Below are 19,326 nucleotides of genomic sequence, written 5' to 3'. Positions count from 1 at the left end.
AAACAGGACGGACAATCAGAAAAGGAGATTGAGAAAACAGTGATGGGAGCCTGCCCCCTCTGTTGATGTGGCTGGGGAGCAAAGGGTGGAGGAAGGGCTCATAGTATGTTATCTGAGTGTCCTGAAGTCCCCCCAAGACTCACTGCAGCTGTCACCCTCCCACCTAGCCTGGGAGCCTCCAGGAGGGCAGGGTTCCCACCTCTGCTGGTCTTAAAGGTACAGTGCATACCCAAAGCAAAGTATAAATAGTAATTAATAATCACAGCAGATGGGTGTGTGACAGGCACATCCTAAAGAATAAACACCACGAGCAGAGACATCCCGGCATCTCGTGGTCGCAGAGCCGCGTGCCATGGGCCGCCAATTACTGTGGATGATGCTGTTGTGCCTTCCCACTTATTCTCAGTGCTCTTTGCCTGCACCATGCTGGATACGAACTCGCCAGGCACAGCTGGACTTTGTGCACACACTGAGGAGCCCACGCTCACAGCCAGCAGGTGTGAAAGAGCTTCGCCCATCGAAGCGCTTCCTCTGCACCCTCTTGCCCCAAGGCCAGGCTGGCAGCCATCACCCCATGAGCCAGGGTTCATAACCCTGAGTAATTCGAGCACAAAGTTCTCCAGATAAAACTCCAAAACTCCTGCTGCTGCCGCCACCAATGTGCCGTGTGTGCTATGGCAGCGCGACAAAGCCGGAACGCCATGACCAATCTGGCCTCTTACCAGCTCCAGCACCACAGGCCCATCCCAGGGCCTTGTGCATGCTCACAGTTATAGTTCCAGGGCGCTGATCACTGGGAGGAGAGGAAAACGTGCTCAGTGAAAGGCAGCATGTTCAAACCCAGTGACAGACAGGATGATGCAGGACTTTTCTGATTATCAGGCAAGATCCAAACAAGGCAAGCACAGCCGTGATTTATTTCCTTGATAGAACCCCACGAGATGCCTGCAATGAAAACCCACACAATCAAGAGAAAGCTTGGGCTTCCTGTTGTGTCCAAGAGCTTTCTGGAGGTGGGAGATGCATGGTCACATTGCACAAGCTACCTCTTTCCTGTGGGGCTGGGCAGCAATACTGAGGCTTGTGCTGGGGGCTGGGTAAAGGCACTGGGGCTGGGTACAGGGGTCTTGCTCCTCTATTGGTGTAGAGGTTCTTGAGTAAAATGGGTCAAAGGTAGCAAAGAAGGAAGTGCTGAGAAGAAAGAGGAAAATACCACTGTGCTTAGCTAAGGAGGTTTTGTTACAGATGGAGAACAAAGCAGCTGAAGTGAAGGGACAGGATGTTGAAGATTGTTTAGCACAGGACAGAAAGAAACCTTCTAATTGTTGTGACTGGGGAGTGCTCTGGGGAAAGAAAGGCTGAAGGCAACTCAGGACAGACAAAGGATTGCAAAGGATAGTCTGGGAGGAAGAAAGATACTCTGAGCCTTTGTCACTGCCTGGAGAAACAACCCTGCTTCACTGGAGATAGTCCCCAGGTCACCTTTCTCCTGTGCCATTCAGTGTCAGACACGAGCATGCCAAGTGGGCTGGCTGCTCCGAAGGACAGTCACGAACACAAGTAAGGGCTCCCTGTTTGAGCCCTCGGCTCTTGTAGCCATGGGGCTGTCACAGGGACTCACAGAGACTCAGCCTGCCCTGGCCCACCAGCAAGTCACATTCAGTTGGTGCTGCTGAAAGGAAATGGCAAGACTTGAAAGCGAGGTGTTTGCACCTTCTCCAACCGAGCCGTGCCTCAAGGCTGCACTCAAGGCATAGCCAAAGGGAGCAGTCAGCTCAGTGCAAAGATGCTGCCACTGCAGGAACAGAGACCCCAGCAATGGAGAAAGAGAATAAATAATAAGGCATGGCTACGCAGTGAGTTGGCCTTCTCTGCCCTAGGAACAAACATTGGGAATACCCCAGGAAGCTGAGGTTCCTTAGATGGTATTTAAGAAATGTAACAAATACAAAATTCAGTATTATTAAATCGTCTGGGGTTAACAGTGCCATGAATATGTAAACATGTAAACAGTGAGGAGCACTGCCAGCCCAGCCCCGAGGCTTTGATCCTCCCCATGCATCCAGATCTGCCAAGCAATTTGGTTTGGCAGGGGGTAGCTGCTGGAAGAGGAAACATCTTTTGTGTTAACTCGTTCCTACGTATCTGCACAGCCAGAGTCAAGCATATGCCTGTGCAGAGAGACCTGGGAGTAGGACATTTACAGATCATCTGTGTGCTCTGCCCCACCTCTGCACAGTGAACAGGGTCTGGAGGAGAGTCTCTTCTGCTCACTGCCAGCAGCTCACAGCTCATCCCAAGCTGAGAAAAGCTCTTGCCATCATCGAGGCCCATACCAGCCTCTGAAGAGATTGTCCATTTTCTTCCCTGTCAAGGTTAAACATGGAGACAATAAACACATCAGAGAGTCTAGGTCTGGAAACTCAAGGACCTTTCACAGAAGAGGTACAGCAGTCCAGTTTGGGCCTGTTTGACTTGGTGATTGCACATGGAGGATGTGTCCTCTGTACTTTCCTCCCAGGAGCCTGGCACAACTGCCAAGCCAGTGGGGTCAGCTTAACTTGCTTTGTCACTGTTTGCTTTAGGATCTCAATAGGGCTCAGCAGGCTGCAAAACTGGTACCTCTCACCCACGTGGGACACCACTTGACAGTGCTGGCCTCCCTGGGCACCGAGTGCCAGTGAGGATGTGGGCACCAGCCTGGAGAGAAAAGTGCCCTGTGCTTCAGCGGAGCCCCAGTAAGGTAGCCTGGAGGGGTCCCCATCCCAGTTCCTCTAGTCAGGGGCTCCCTCCTGCCTTCTCCAGGCAAACCCAGCATTTCCCAGGGGGCTGGAGACGGCCTGGTGCTGGAGAGACACTGGAGTATGGAGCTGTGAGTTTGGGCTCATGCAGCTGAAATGGGGCACCAGGCACTTGGCCCCACCCAGCACACACCACCCTCTCGGGGCCACTGTCCCCCTCCTGCCATGCGGCACAGCTGTGCAGGGCTCCTCCAGGCTGCCAGGCCCGCCTGGACCAGACACTGGAGATTTGGGGTGCTTGCTGATGGCAACATCCCAGCCAGGCTTCCAGATCTCCCCACCCTGACAGCCTGCAGGTTCAGAGTGGCAGCAGTGGGCTTGGGATTGTGTGACAAGTACGCAGGGCAGTGGACACACTCAATGTGTCTGTAACCCCAGACAAGTGTAGAATCTAGAAAAACCAGTAAAATGTTGTAAAAAACTGTGGTGCCAAGCTGGCAACCCCAGAGAGACACAAATCACTGCGATGTGCTGGGGGGTCTGGCACTGGCCAGCGGGTGATGAGCATTTGTATGGTGCATCATTTGTTTGGTTTTATCTCCTTTCCCTTTTACTATCATTATTATTATTACTATTATTTGCCACTATTACTGCATGTAACTTTGTTCTCAATTACTATACTGTTCTTATCCCAACCTACAAGTTTTACCTCCTCCCCATGTCACCAGGATGGCAGGGCGAGAGGGGAGCTGAGCGAGAGGCCGTGGCGCTGGCTTTCCCTCGGGGCTGGAGCCCCGGCCGTGCCATGCCCGGGGCGGCGCGCGCGGGCCCCGCCCCGCGACCCCCCGGCCAATCGCGGCGCTGTTGCCGGGGCCGGGCCCGGCGCCTGACGTTGCCCGGGAGACGGCGGGACGTTGACAACACACAAACCCGTGACGTCGGCGCGTGGTTCCCGTGGAAACGGGATGGCGACGTCATCGCCTCCCCCTCCCACCCCCCCGCCGGAACGCGCGTCAGCCGCGCGGGAGGGGCCTGCGGCGGGGCACCTCGGCCCGGCCGGGCCCGGGCAGCCCCGGGTTCCCCGCGGGCAGAGGCAGCGGTGTGGGCTGTGGGTGAGCAGCAGCCTTGCCCCACGGGCGGCTTGTGGCTGCTGGGCGGCCCTCCTCCGTGCGCGTAACCTGAGCACGGAGATGGGCCCTGGGTAAAAATAATGCCGCTGAGAAGGTGGGTTTATTTTTAACTGGAACAGTGGTGCAGCCTCTGCACTCAGGAGCCTGGCTGGCACTCCGAACAGCCCAGCTGCAGGAAGAGCCCGGAGCTGGGATGGATGGATGGATGGATGGATGGATGGATGGATGGATGGATGGATGGATGGATGGATGGATGGATGGATGGGCAGGCCACAGAGGCCACTATGAAGGCTCAGAGAAGTGCACATGAGCTCTTGCCCTGCTGCAGGTCCTGGCTGAGCAGCCCCAGCACATGTGAACAGGTCTGCTGTGCCCGTCATCCAGCTTGAACAGGTCTGCTGTGCCCATCATCCAGCTTGTTCAGTGGAGTGTGGATGTAAAGTGAATGTCCAGCAAACCAAGAAATCTAGCCTTAAAACAAGTGGAAAGAAACTAAGAAGAGAACCACAGATGTTGCAGTGTTTTCTGGTCCATCTCTTGAAGAGTGGCCTGATCCTTCAACATCCTTTGCCAGCACCATCCTCTTATAAAGCTGTTCTGCCAAAATTGCCCAGCAGACCACCCAGTGCCACCCACGCTCCTGTCACCAGCAGCGGGGGTGCCCAGCAGAGGCCGGACAGACCAAAGGCTCTCGGTGCACTCCGGGGCAGCAGGGGCTGCTCAAAGAGCCCTGTTCCCGGTGCATTGTTTCCTCCCCGGCAGCCGGCCTTTGGGTGTTCCTTTGGGCGTCTTTCTCTCTGACATCAGCTTCCTCCCTCCCAACGTGGGGCGGCCAGAGCCCTGCTAGGTGAAACACCCGGCGGAGAGAGCGGCTGACGGAGGGATCCACCCACCGGCATCCCCGCTTTCCCCGTGCCAGGGCCGGCTGGGTGGCTCCTTGAAATCCCAAAAGCTGTCTCTGCACCGGGGGTTGCGCAGGAGCTGCTGGCACACGGGAGAGGAGGGAAGCTCGGGGCTGAGCCGGGTGCCTGCGGGGTGGGAACTCCCGGCGCCGCCATCTGCTGAGGCCAGCAAACTGGAAACCAGCGGCGTGCCCAACCCTCGCCAGCAGCCGGGCCCGTGTCATTGCTGCTGGCTTGACATCAGCTCTGTTTAGTTTGGCAGGCTGAGGGCAGCAGGTTCAATCCGGGCGATTTTACGAGGGCTGGTTCCTGTCCCACGCCCCTCGGTGGGGAACACGGCGTACGCGGAGGATCCCCTCGCCCTGCAGCCCCAGGGCAGGAAAGGGCGCGGCTGAACTTAGTGTTTGCTTCTCAAGGGCAAGCTTCAAGTGCCGCTGTTTGGCAAGGCAATCAGCGGGCCTGGGAAGGTAATCAGCGGGCGTGAGAAAAGGCTTTCCGCACTGTCACGGCAGCATTCCGCATTCCGGGGGTACCCGGTCACCTGCTCCCGGAGACCTGGCCGTGTGGGAAAGTGTAGGTGGGTGCTCAAAGGCAGGGATCACCCCTGAGGTTTGGGGCCGCAGTGCAGAGCGTGTCCAGTCACCCACCGCGGCCGGAGGGATGTCCCACCAGGACAGGTATCCTCGCACAGCCTTTGCCCCGGGCAGTGCCTGCTAGTGACACCGCACAGGGGGATGTTCTGATGCACCCAGGCAGCTGGTGCCTGTGGTGAGGGCTTCTCCTCCATGTTTCACGTTAACACATGAAGAAAGGAGAAATGTCACTAATTGCTCCAATTATTCTTGCTGCTTCCCTTGTGCCAAAACAGGCTGCCAGCCCTCTGGCCCCATGCCATCCTAGGGCACAGGCGGCAGTGCTGCTAGCACAGGCACTCACAGCTCCTGGGCTGCAGGGAGTCACAGAGCCCAATTAGCCCAGTGTCATCCTCATTTGCTCATGCCTCTTCTCAATCAACTGGCTATTTTCAGTGCCCTGTGCTGCCAGCCAGGGCTGCGATTGGGTTGCCACCCTGTCTACTACTCCCTGCAGGAAGGGAGGGAGCAGTGGGGCAGAGGACAGGGAAGGACCAGCAGAGCAGAGGACAGAGTTCAACATCCAGAAGCGTGTCTGCCCAACCCTGCCCCTGCTGATCCATCCCAAATCCTGCCCTGTGTCACACAGGCCCAGCTGAGTGATGCTGTGGAACAAGAGCAAGCAGCTGGACACCAGAGATTGGGGTGGGGGGGGCAATGTAGCCCTATAGTGGTCCGAGTCCCCTCCTGCTCAAGTCATGTATTTAATTTCTTTGCACTAGACACAGAAACACGTAGACATGTGACAAGCCAGTTCAGAGAGCTGACCTGGATGGAAACAGAACACTTTATTTCAGCAGGTTGAAGGTCAGCTCAGGCCGCTTGCTGCTCAGCCTTGCCATGGGCTGAACTGTCGGGGTACCTTTGCCACCCAGGGACCCCATTCCCACTCCTTGCCAGGTCCAGTTCTCAGCTGTGGGGTGGGAAGTTTCCCTCTTGTGCTAGCCCAAGAGAAAACTCTTTGCTGTCCTTTGTCAATCTGTCCTCTGCCATTTTATCATGGTGAACTGATTGAGAGCAGAGTCAGGAGTCAGCCAGTGCATGGAGAAGGCTCCCATGGTCCCGTGCCAGGAGGAATAGGAAAAGCCAGCCCATGGCAGCTCGGTGTGCATTGCTGCAGAGCTGCAACTTGGGTGGATGGGCACTCGCCTGTGCTGGCACGAAACAGGGTGTGGTGCTGGCAGCTGCCCCACTCCCTCTATATCAGCTGATTCAAACCTGGGAGGCACAGCCAGCACCTTCCGAGCCAAGCCGGGGTGCCCAGTGCTGCTCAGGAGCCTCGCAATGAGCTGTGCTGGGAGACGACTAACCCCACAAAGACAAAAGATGATGGCTCCTCTGCCAGAACAGCTCCCGGATCTGGTTTGCCAGGCAGTCGTGTTTAGTGTTGTGCTGGCAAAACAGGGAGGATCTGAGTGAGCGCTGTGGAGTTGGTATTGCTTACACCACTTCAAACAGCCTCCGCACCAAAAAAGTGTAAGCATGGCCACAGAGGCAACTTCAAGCTGACAGGGCTCCAGTTATCAGCAAAGCCTGGGACACATCTTTACTGAATTGCTGCACTAGGAAAGGAGAGCTGGAGCTGAGCTCCTGCAGGAGTACTTGTCCTTTTCACACAATATTTGAATATATTTGCACTTCTTTGCAGAACTGAGAGCAGGCTAGTTGGCTGCTCTCCCATTTCAGTATATTCCAAGTCTATAATATTTTCACTCCCTGAAGTATTTTAGTTTCTTCATGCATTTCTTGTTTGCTCTGGTGCCAGTTCTGGCAGGTTTAGTGACCTTTGCCCCTGGGCAGCATTCCACATCAGTACTGGAGGGGGCTGTGTTACTGCATTACTGTGCAATAGCATTACTCCTCTCCTGTGTCCGCACCCCACGTGTAGGGGCTCACAGAGCTGCTGCACTCTCCGCACAAATACTCTCCCTGCACGCACACTCGCATAATCCTTGGGATGCTCCCCCGTATCCTACACTCCTCCTCTCGGCTCTGATTATCCTCTCCCTCCCTAGCAAGAAGGAGCACTCCGGAGTGAGCTACTCACTGCGATCGTGACTGTTGTGAAACAGTTTATCTTCCTACGGGAGCGGCAGCCCTTGCCTGTCAGCCTGTGCCTGGCGCTCAGAACGCCTCCAGCACTCACAACCCCGCTTCCTTCTCCCTGACGTGCACATATGCACGCTCCTGCACGCACAGCCGGCCCTCCTCCGGCATGCCTTTTGCGCCCGCCGCTTTCCCCGGGCCGGCCCTCCTCCGGCATGCCTTTTGCGCCCGCCGCTTTCCCCGGGGATCGTGCCAGCACAGGGGATGCGGTGGTGTGCTGAGGGGGCTGCGGCTCCTGGCGCCAGTGCGGGATGCATGAGGAAGACAGATATGGGTCCTGTTGGGAACATCCCAAGGATGTAGTTCTCCCACCCCAACCAGCTGCAGATTGGGCGGGTGGGTGGTGGTTGCACATGGACCAGAGCCCCCTTGTCCTGCGGGTTATCCCTCACCCCGCAGTGCCTCCTCGGGAGCAGCCAGACAGAAGGTATGGGCATTCAGGCAGGCACATGCCCGGAGGGGGAGGGAGTCGGATGCCGTGGCCACCGCAGAGGCTCGGCGGTGTTCCCAGGAGGTGACTCTTTAGGAAGTGGGTGCGTCCTGCCGGTGCCACGGCGGGAGGCCCAGCGGGAACTGCGTGGGAGCGAGGAGAGCCACGGAGCAGGCTGGGTCCTAGCCTGACCCCTGGTCATTAGGGAGAAGGCGGCTTTGACATGAGTCAGCAGGAGAGCTGAGCACAGGGTAAGCAGGACCCAGAGCCCGGAGAAGCAGGGAGGTGCCAATCAACATCGTGACGCGTCCTAATTACTTTAACTTGTGCTATTAAATTTGCTTGCTTGTACAAGAAACAAAAGCAAGAGACATTCCCCAAAACTCCCTCCAGGCAGCGGGCTCTAGCACTTTGCCCAGTTGTTGGCAGACTCTTCTTATGTCAGACACAGAAAGGAGTCCTGGTCATGCCGCCTCTTGCCAAAAATTCCCAAGCCGGCAAGCCCAAAGCTTGCTGCCCTGCCTCGCTAGCCTGGGACCAAGCACCAGAGCATCGCTGACGAATACAGCACCCGCGAGGGCCAGGCGTGGAGCAGCCACAGGCCCACAGGGGCGAGAAGCCCTGCGTAATGCCCCCGCTGCCCGCAGTAGGGAAATGGCCTTGCGCGAGGCCGGGCGCTGCGGGCAGCCGGGATCCCCAGCGGCTGCTCGCCCCGCAGTGCCTTACGTGCGGGAGGGCAGCCCGGGCAGCGGCCCTGGGGCGGCACAGCGCCTCGGCCACTGTCTGTGCCACACAGAGGCACCCCAGAGTACCAGGAACCACAGGCAGCTAGGGCAAGAGCCCCCCACATCTCCAGCAGCCCATGGTAGCAATCTGCCCAGCACCCAGTGCCAGTGCTTGCCTGGCTCCGCCAGGCACCTCTGTGGCCCCGCGGGCCTCCTGCACACCCGCACAGGTTCCACCGGCAGAGCAGTGACATCCTGCTGTGGCTGCTGCTGCTGCTGCTGCCACCTAATGGAGCCGCTCCTCCTGCCCGGGTGAGATGAGAGCGGCAGTGCTCTGCGGGGGCCGGCCGAGCCCGCCCCGCCGCCGCTGCTGCCCGCGCCCGCTGTGCTGCTGGCGGAGCGCGTGTGATGTGCTGGGCTGGAAGGGCTGAAACCCCTGGGTGTATGTCACATGGCACGGCAAGGGGCACAGCCGGGCTCTCCCTATACATCAGGTCGCTCCTGAATCTCGTTGACACGCTCTCTGTCTCCGCAGGCACACACACACACACGGCACACACCACACGGCACACACACACACACGGCACACCTGGCCCACGCAGCCGCACGGAGGTCTCGGCTGCCGGCAGCGAGCGTCCGAGCCTCTGGTTTGTAGCGGCTGAAAGCAAAGCAGCTCCCAAGCGACGCGGGTCATGGCAAGATGCTTTATATAACCCACCGCCACAGAGAAAACCAAAATAGCTGCCTCCCTGCTGCTCAGTTCGTCTCTTCCATCAAACACGGATAAAATTAGAGCAGGCCGTGACGTGCACCTACGTCTGCGCAGGGACTCCAGGGAGACGGAGGGAGCCGGCTCAGGGCTCTGCCATTAGTGGCACAGCCTGCCAGAGCTTTCAAGTAAGATCTGTCAGCAAGGCTGGTGTGTGGCCGCAGGGGATAGATGTGTGGAAGAGGAGGCGGCAGGGGGGAGCACGGCTGCCGAAGGCTCACGGGGACGGCTCCATGCCTCATCGCTGCCTTTTGGGAATGCAGGCTGAGCGCTCACACGCAAGCTGGGCTTCAGCGCTGCGCTGACCCTCGCTTTTCCAGCATGGACACCACCGTGGCCGGAGTGGGGCCTCTCTGGAGGCTCTGGATTCACCGTGCCTGAGGCCAAACTCCCGAGCAGAGCAGTACTGGAACAGGAATACTTCTGCCAGAGCTTTCTAGCAAACTTGTTTCTGTGGGCTGGAACGTGGAGCTACTGCTGTCCCCTGGGAGGTGACCTGCAGAGCTGGCCAGCTCCCCTTGTCTGCTGACTTTGCAACCTGGTAGAGCCATAGCCTGTGTAGTACTGAAAGGAGGTGAAAAGCTGACTCCGAAAACACTGTGTTGAGACTCAGACCCTTTAAGAAAGAAAAAATAACAGGAAAATAAAGCCAAGGGAAAAGCCTAGAAAGAAGGCGGAAAACAGTCACTCACACTCCTGTATAGACACATAGATTAGGTCTGAGACTTTCCCTCCTGACATGAGAAATCTCAATTGCTCAAAGCTCCTGATTACTAGGTAAAAGTAATAGTGTCATTGTCCAAAGCACACACAGATGAAAGTGTCTAACTTCTCTTTTGAATGTATTGGCTTTGATATTTTTTGCCTGATTTACTAGTCTGAACAGAGGAGAGGAGCCAGGGATGTGGTAATCTGTTATTCTGTGACATTGCTCTTCTCCGTGACTTTGGGCACAACTTTACCTGATGTCTTTGTGTCTGTATGGGGGGTTTGGTGTTCCATGCTGAATTCTGGGACTAATATTCTCCATCCTCATTCAGCTGACATGTAAGACTTGTGAAGGGGAGCAAGTTAATACACTGTCATACACTACACATAACAAGAACCCTGGAGAAAATTGCTGTGTTTTTCCTCATTTATGGGAAAACAACAGCAACAAAGAAAAAAAAAAAAAAGAAAAAATAAAAAGGACAAAAACTGTTTTCCTACCCTGAGGGCCATGTGTCTGCTTGAGAAGGTAATATATGCTGTGTCCCCTGGACCTCTGCCACTTTCTCCCTCCATCTCTGTCATATGACAGTGCTGAATACGTCTCCTTTTGGAGAGGTGGCTCGGATCCCAGACAGATCCTGGAGACAGGAATCACTGATATATATATATATATATAGCAGCATGGCAAGAGGTGAGTGGGGCAGCCACAGGAGCAGTTCCTCATGCTGGGCTCAAAAAAACCCCAAAAAAACCCCCAAACCCCAGACCACTCAGAACAAATGAAGCCTGTTCTTCTTCCCCATGAGTTCCTGGAGGTGAAAGCTCAACAGGAATGAAGTGGCTGGATAAGAGGAGGAACATCTGTGTGACATGGTGATGTCCCTCCTCACTCAGTCCTGCCCTCAGCCTGGCAAGGCCAGCTGCTAGTTGCTTGCATATCCTTGGGGACATTGTTCACTGAGTACCCATTGATGACTGTTATCTCGCTGGTTTCTGGGGAATTGCCTTGCTGCAATCCAAATGTTAACCATATGGTGCAGAACACCTGGTGTGTCCCCTGTGTCTTCTGTTATCTCTTTCTCCTTTGGCCCATGACAAGGCAATGGGATATGGAGTGCCTCAAGTGGCACAGACTGGTGTTGAGTATTCAGTGAGGCAGTTCAGAAAGTGTGTCTGGGAATCAAAGGACTGTACAGCAAAATCCAGCTTCCCTCGGTTGGTACCAAGGTCTGTGTGACTTCCCCAGCCACAAACTCCTCAATGCACAACTCAGTGCAGCCTCATGCCCCTGCAATGCCAATGCTGCCCATGACAATCACCCTACGTGCAGGCAGAGCTCCTGGTGCTTCGTGCCACTAGGCAGGGGGGAATTCATCTTCTGTCAGCCCAGGCTGCCAGATTCTTTGGTTCCACTGAAATTGTGTATTTGTAGCATAAAGCCTCTGAGAGAGCAGAGTAGACAGAAGTGGAAAGGGCCAGCAAGGATGGGACAGGCCAGGAGGGCCACAAAACCTGTTCTTTCCCCACAAGCCACAAGTCAGCCCTGCTCAGGCCAGGCTGGCTGTTGCTGAAGAGTTATGAGACACCAAAGGCAGGTGAGGCAGCCAGGGACCAGCTGCTGCGAAAGTGGAGAGAGGGTCACACATCTCTATGGCCCAGAATATTGTAAGCCTTTTGTGCTTCCACTGCACTCACACCTTGTCTGTGCTTTCTCCTACAAATCAGCTCTTGAGGATTGGAAGATGTAACACATGCACATGAAATATCAGGGTATATTTGTTGCAGGAAAAGGCAGGAGAGCATTGTGATATGGTCTGGGATTTCCCTGAGGCTGTTGGAGGACTGGTTTTACTACCGGGATCTCTGCTGGGATGAGATGAATGGGAAGCAGGATTAATTTGCAATCCCTCTTACGTCAACACTTGACAGAAGACTTAATGACTGGGATTTCCCTCTGATTATCCTCGGGGAAATGGAGATCGTTCTAGGAGCTCTCGCCCAGTGTCAGGCAAAGAGCCATTCTCAGGCTGTTTGAGTCTCTTTAGATGTCAGGAATAAAAATCGTTTCCTGTGAGCAGCAGCAATGAGTATCCTGGCACAACTGTGGTCTGAAAAGGATACTTATAACAGGAGCATCTTTTTCCTCAAACCCTCAGCATATTCCTCTTTCATAACTGTTCTGTAGCTCAAAATAACCTGTCCTGACAGCTGGTGTTACTTCCATAAAGAGGAAGCTGAGGCCCTCAATGAGGTCAAAGGGAAGAGCACCCTGTCTAGACCAACATCCCTGGGGATTTCAGCCCCTGCCTCCTGGAAAACCCCCTAGTCCAGAATTGCCCTGGTGAGTCAGAGCCACTTGCACAAAGCCAGCACGGAGACAAACTCCAGAGCTATCTCACCAATCTGACACCTCTGGGGAAGGCTTCTGCAGGGCAAAGGAAATTTCCACTTTGCTCTGACCACTTGATCCTCATCAGTCTTCATAGCCATGCTGCAGCATGGATGAGAACCTGTGAATACACATCCTATCCATCTTCACTGTGTGTTTTTCCATTCCCTCCAGCTAGAATGCACTCCTTGTGCAGCTCTCCAAAAGGCCTGCAAACTGATACTCTCTGTACCAGACACTGCAATGGCCAGCCAGGTCTTTGGTGCTCACTGAGACAGGCACACTGGCAAGGCTCCATGGCCCACCGGCCTTGGGTGCATTGCTTGGTGGCTTGTTCAACAGTGAGCAAAGCAGTATCTCCAAAGTACCTCTTCCCTGGGTTTTGGGGTGCCTCCTGCACCCCCACCCAGCCCAGCAGCTCACCGTGCCTTTGCAGAAGGAACTCCTCAATGCAGAAGTTGCCCATCTGCACCAAGTGGCCACGGAGGCTGTGGTTTGGGTGAGCCATCCTGCCCCCAGAAATCTTGCTGTAGAGGAGTTATTAATATTCCTATTGCCCACGTGCCATGCTGACTAGCTTCCAGAGATAAGTGCTCTGCTCATGTGCCTGTGGAGAGAGGGGACTTCCCAGGCCTAATTCAATGCTTCCCATTCCTGCTTTCTTACACACCAATCTCTGCCGAGGCTATGAATATGTCCTGCTGAATCAGTGTTCATCCAGCCAACTTCCTTTTTTCACAAGGGGAAATATTTATAATCTAACAGTCAAGCCACCACGCAGTGCAGCTGGTGGAAGACATCCAATAAACATCCCATCTAACTGCTGCCTTTGCTGCCAAGCCTCCTCACAAGAACTGGGGACTTGAGCAGCATTCAGCTGCGCTGCTGTGGATATACAAGAGCTAATATTCATCATGCTGTTTGCTAGATGCTGGCCATTCTGATGAGTTGCAGGAAGGAATGTTCTTCATGTTAGTCTTCAAATAATCAGCAAGGTTGCTCTGAGTTGAAAAAAACTATGTCAGTCTGGAAGAACTCATTAAGCGTTCTCTTCAGTGGGGAACCTGGCTTGATATTCTCTATGAAATCTAGCATGAAGATATCTTTGAAACAGATAGTGTTGCTGTGCATAGATGTCCTGTTTTATTCTTACCAGGTGATATGAGGATAATATAATTCAGAAATCATGGCTGCATAGCTACAGCTGAGATTAGTTTTGTGTTTCAAATTAGAAATTCGAGCTCTCTATTGTCTTGGTGTTTCCTCCCCAGTGTTCTTGCACTTTCTATCTATAAGAAGGAAAGATCTAAGAACAGACAGATAAAAATGCTAAATCTCTGAAAAGTTAAAAAATAATTAAAATTAGGCATTGAAGAAAGACAGCCTCCAGTAACAAAACGTTCTGACATTTAATCATCACTGTCGTAGAACACTAAAAAGACTTCAGGCTTCCTACACAATAAAAGCTTCTTGCTATCACATGCAAAGCCTACACAAGAGTGTTTACATTTTTAATTCCTGAGTATTTTTCACATTACTTTTGACATGTGAAAGTCTCTCTGGATGGTTACATTAAGAATTCAGTTCAGAATTTTTCTTTTAAAAATACCACAGAAGTCACAGCTTGTCTTAACTGGGAATCATTTGGAAGAGTTACCCTCAGACACACTGACACTCAAGCCTTTCCTGGTGGCTAACCTGGTACTTTTCCTTATCTATTTCCCTCAGTTGCTGTCTCCTCGCAGCTTAGGCAGACACCTTTCTTGAGAGTGAAATCGCCTATGTTCCCATCAGGTACAACTGGAGGATAGGTTCTGTGACAAGCTTGCAGTTATCAAAATCTGAAACTGATTCTAAGGAAATACCTTTACAGATGTTGGCCAGCAGCTCTGGAAAACATCTGATTAAAGAGTTCAGCGATATTAAAAAGCATTGAAATTTATATGGCTAGCAGAAAGATCCAGATTTTTAAAAATGAGTGCGTGTTTTAAAAAGGATTGTGAGTCTTCTTCTGAGGGCCTCTGGTTAGGTCTAACTCATAGTTGCTTGGCGTTGGACTAAATATATCCTGTCCTTCTGCTGTGGACTTCTCCATTGTCCTATGCCATATCCATCTCTAGTTTTATCAGACAGAGGGCAGTGGAGGAGCTGGTCTGGAAGCTGGCCTGGGGGTCCCCATCAGTTTTTAGGGACAAGGTGAGTGAGGACTTGAGCTGAGCTGCAAGGAGGTGCACCTGGCCAACCACGTGTTATTTAAGCTGCTGTACACTGGGTAAGGACAGCTGTCTGACTGACAGCACAGGCAGACTCGTGCAGAGCATTAATACACAAGGTAACTGCTGATTAGACCTTGATTTCAGCATAAATTCAGTTTGATGAAACCTGGAGTGAGATTTATCTAACCAGATTTAGATGTCTGGTTTGGGATGAGGAGACCTCTCTAGAATAACTTATTTCTCCCCTTTGCTTGGAAAGGGAATGCAGCCCCCATGGCCCATGAGATGCAGAGATAAGCGTTTAATCAGATGGAACTCAGCTGCAGTCTTTTAAGAAAAAGTAACGATAATGTTATGCCCCAAACATTAAATGTGCTCTCTTGTGCAAATGTACTCTCTTGTTGTTTTGAGCCTGCACTGTGATTCACAACTGAAAGAAAAATAATAGTATGACTTAACACTGGAGAATTTGCCTATTGAGACAAGACAATATCCTAAGCCTCTATTTTTTTACAGTTGTGGCTTAGGTAACAAAACCTCTTTTGTAGAGATTCTTGAAAGCCTGTGCAAACAGTACCCTCCCTGAGCAGAGGCATGTTTATCACAAAGGTCAGAGGAGGACAGGGCTGGATCTTGAGAGGAGGCAACAAGACAGCTCCTTCTTGCAGAGGTTGGGTGTTTCTAGGTGAACTCTGTATCGGTGTTTGCTGTGCTGGAAAAGTTAATCCCAGCACTGTTGCTGGTGAGCAGGAAAGGCAGCAGACCTCTGCTGGATATGGTTCATGCTGCTGGGGCTGTGGGAGAAGCAGGGCTTTGCCTGGAGCCATTCATTGGGAATGGAAAAGGATATGGGCTTCCCTCGAGCTCCAGGAAGGCAGTAGGTGAAAGTTGCTGGGAAGTGAAGTGGGAGGTTTCCAAAAGATGGGAGGGCTGTCAGGCTACTACTTAAAAGCTGAAAACCTGCCTGGCAGCAGGAAAAGCTCTGAGGAGAGATGAGAGAAGAATCATGAATGCTCGCTTCCTCAGCATGGTTTGTTTGTGATTGAATCTGAGCTGTCTTTGATGAAGGATGTTTTGTTTCCCTAAATGAACTCATAATTTAGATTGAGCCCCATACACCTGATTTCAAGCAATTCACATCCATGCAGGATTTTGAAGTACTTTGTAGGAGTAACTTTAGTCACTGGGTGAAATGGAAGCAGATACATATAAATATACTGTAACAACAGTTTTTCTCATCAAAGGATTCAACTCTAAATGATTCTTGATATCTAAAGTTGTTTTGTTCCATGCCTCTTACCCAAATGCTATATATTTTAGCTATATGGCCAGCACAGAGTACATGTCATCTCTGGGACAGATTACAGGACAGACAAAGCAGTGCAATGCTGATTTATGGCTGTTTAGCCACTGATTTATTTTTAGTTGGTTGAATAGTATTTTTATCTGGATTGTGATCATAGTGATGACTGTGAGAGTTATATCCCAGCAATGAGTTCAAATATAGCCCCTTAAAAGGAGTGGCCTTGCACTTTCTAGAAGTGGTGGATGGATAATTTTGCATGGTTAGTAAAAACACTGATTAGCATTGTAAAGCATTTGTAATTTTTATAGCATTTTCCCAGTAGCTTGTAGTGGATTGCCAGGTGCAAGGCAGAATGCAAAAGGATTAGAACATAAAAGTAAGTCTAGAATAGTTTTTAAGAGGAACATTGTTTCAACTTTTTATTGTCCAAAAGAAGAAAATGCAAAAATGCCACAGCAGCTGACGCAGAAGCAGTAAAAAAAAGGTCTAATTACGTAATTCATACACATTCATACACATTGTTTCATGGAGAAAGCAAATTAGTGTTGCTTTCTGCCATTTACCACAGATAAAAGATACATTTTGGTGTGGCAGGAATTGACTACTGCTAACACTCTCTGAACTTTGTCAGTTGGGAAAAAATTAGAAATTTGGTGGGAAAAGGCATAGTTTCTTCAATGGCCTTTGCTGTCTCAGCCTATTGAGACATCCAAAGGTTTCCATTGCTCTTTTGCTAAAACAGAACTGAAAGCTGAATAATTCATTGCTCTCTTCATCACTTTCAAGACAGCGATAAAACTGCATTAGGGATATTCGGAAAGATAAAAGACATCTTTTATCACACGAACAAAATGGTTTGAATTTTGTCGGTGTGTCGGGGTTGGCAGCTGATATTAGTGTTTCCTTTGGGGATACACCCGTGTGTCTTTGGGCTGGCAGTAGTGAGAACAAACACCTGCCTCCAGCTGACTGCCGAGCTCCCACAACGCCCAACACAGCAGATTAAGCTAAAATAGGTCATCGCTTCATCTGGAAAGTTGTGTAACAAGTTATCAATCTCTCCTTCGCCTCTGTTCAGGGTTTTTGAATTACAGGAAGCATTTAATTTTGTTAGCCTCCACTATGTGGAAATATTAAGGCATGTCCCTGCAAGACTGTTATTTCCTAACCTGCAGCTGAAAGGATCTTCAAATGCTTTCCCTCTGCTCTAAGTTACGTTGCACACTCAAGGGAAATTGCCCCACTGCACGTTTAAGTGCTTTAAAAAAAAGCTGGGGATTGTGAAGAGACTCACAGCAGCTCTGTAGCATTTTATTTCATAACGCACTGAGGCACTAAAGGATCTCTGAGGGGGGTTTATAATTAGATCTGAACTTGCCTGTGTGGCAGTTTCTAGAATAATGCATCCACAGGAGGAGGCTACAACAGAGAGCAGAAAGATTTGTTGGTCATAAATGTAACTCATCTAAAAATGTACCATGACAAAATGGCCACAATAGAAAGGGATTACTGTCAGTCATATGTTTGCTTTTTGATGGTTGAGTTCACACTTTGATTTTAGAAAACGAGGCTACTTTAACATGAATGAGCCACTTCCTCTGGAAAAATAAGGCAATATTGAATGTTTTAAACATGTTAGAAGGCTGGATACATATCATTGGTTTGAGGAATGTTCTGCATGAAGAAATTTGTCATGCTGTGCCAGTTTTATCAGGAATTTTATGGTACAACATTTCATACCTTCATATTCTAGCAATCTGTGTTTCTTAAAGTTTGTGAAATAGTAGCTCTTTCTGCCTTAAGTGCTGCAATGGAAAGAATGTTTTCATTTGCAAATATACTTTGACATATTGCAGAAAGAGCCAAATATTTATTTTATTATGGTTACGTTTCCAAATAATTTAATTGGCCAAGTATGGGAAGGTTTGTGAACTGATAAGAGAATTAAAAATGTATTGAAATGTCCATCGAGTGACTGAAAATCCCACTTCAAACAATAAACTGGAGCTTAAAGTAAGGACAAAGGTCTACTGCTAGGAGGTTTTTGTTGTTTTAGGGATTTCTTTTGTGAATTTTTTTTTTTGTGAAAGTTTTTTTTTTTAATTTCCCTCCAAGCAATGAGGTCACTCCACCACTGTACATTTGGGTATAGTGCCTCTTTCTGCAGGAGACCTTCACCATATTTTCTCAGTAAATATGAGCACAAGCAGGTAAAAAGCGCTGAAATGTTTTTAAAATGCTCCACAGGTGAACATCCAAGCATGGAATTTGCCGCTTAAAGCCTCTTTAAATTGAAGTTCCTACTGACTCCTTGTTATTGCTTGTCATTAAAGATGTTTTGACCAGAGAGAGAACACAGCAGGTGATGTTTAAGAAATAAAAGTGGAACAATTATAATTTTTTTATACTCAATTTTTTTTTTTACTCAAGCTAACAGAAACCAAAAAGCCATTTTGCTTTCTAGCAATGCTACTATCCATTTCTTTCTTCCTGCTTTTCCTTACATCTTGGCACACCCAAAATATTTGCAGCTGATCCCAGGAGCTGCCTGCAACCGTGGTGATCATAACCACACACCTGGGCAATTTTCCTCCTCCCTGCTCGCAGGTTATGCCGCAGAACAAGTCGCTGCTCCCACCTGTGCGTGTTCCTCCCGGCAGCCCCACTGCCAGGCCCGGAGGCTGGCGAGGGAGCTGCTGTGGTGCCAGGGGAAGCAGCAGCCCAAAGCTGGTCAGGGGTTACTTAATGCTGTCTGTATCAAGAGCGAAAAAAGGAGAAAAGTAGATCTGAGTTGGAAATATGTTGGGAAAAGAGAGAAAAAAGTAATGCTCTGTCTTCAAAAATCAGCACAATTTTATTTGCTGTTAAAAACCTGGATACTCCTATTGAATGGTATTTTCAAGGCGTTGATGCAAGAAAGCACGACATTCAATAAAACTGAATTTTCTCGTGTAAAGAAGTCAAGAGGGAAGTTACTCCTCAAAAAAATGAAAAACCCCCTACAATAAACAGCAAGCGTCTCTCCCAGTGAAGGACTCCAGCCTCACGGAGATCCAGGCTGCTTGTCCATCCCCGGAATGCCCCTGTGCCTCAGAGCACCGCTCGGTTTTGCTCTAATTTCCCAATTCTTTAACGAGCGAAGCCTTTATTGCTCGCTCCCCTCGGTTATTACCGGATTAACTCCATTACTCATTTGTTTCACAAGGGCACATCCCCCGGCAGGGTCCCGCCGCGGCGCCCCGGCCCGCAGCCCTCACGGCCCGCCCTGG

Source organism: Passer montanus, unplaced genomic scaffold, assembly GCF_014805655.1.
Source record: "Passer montanus isolate IOZ18808 unplaced genomic scaffold, ASM1480565v1 scaffold18, whole genome shotgun sequence".
In the NCBI taxonomy this organism is placed as follows: domain Eukaryota; kingdom Metazoa; phylum Chordata; class Aves; order Passeriformes; family Passeridae; genus Passer; species Passer montanus.
This window is presented reverse-complemented; position numbering follows the sequence as displayed.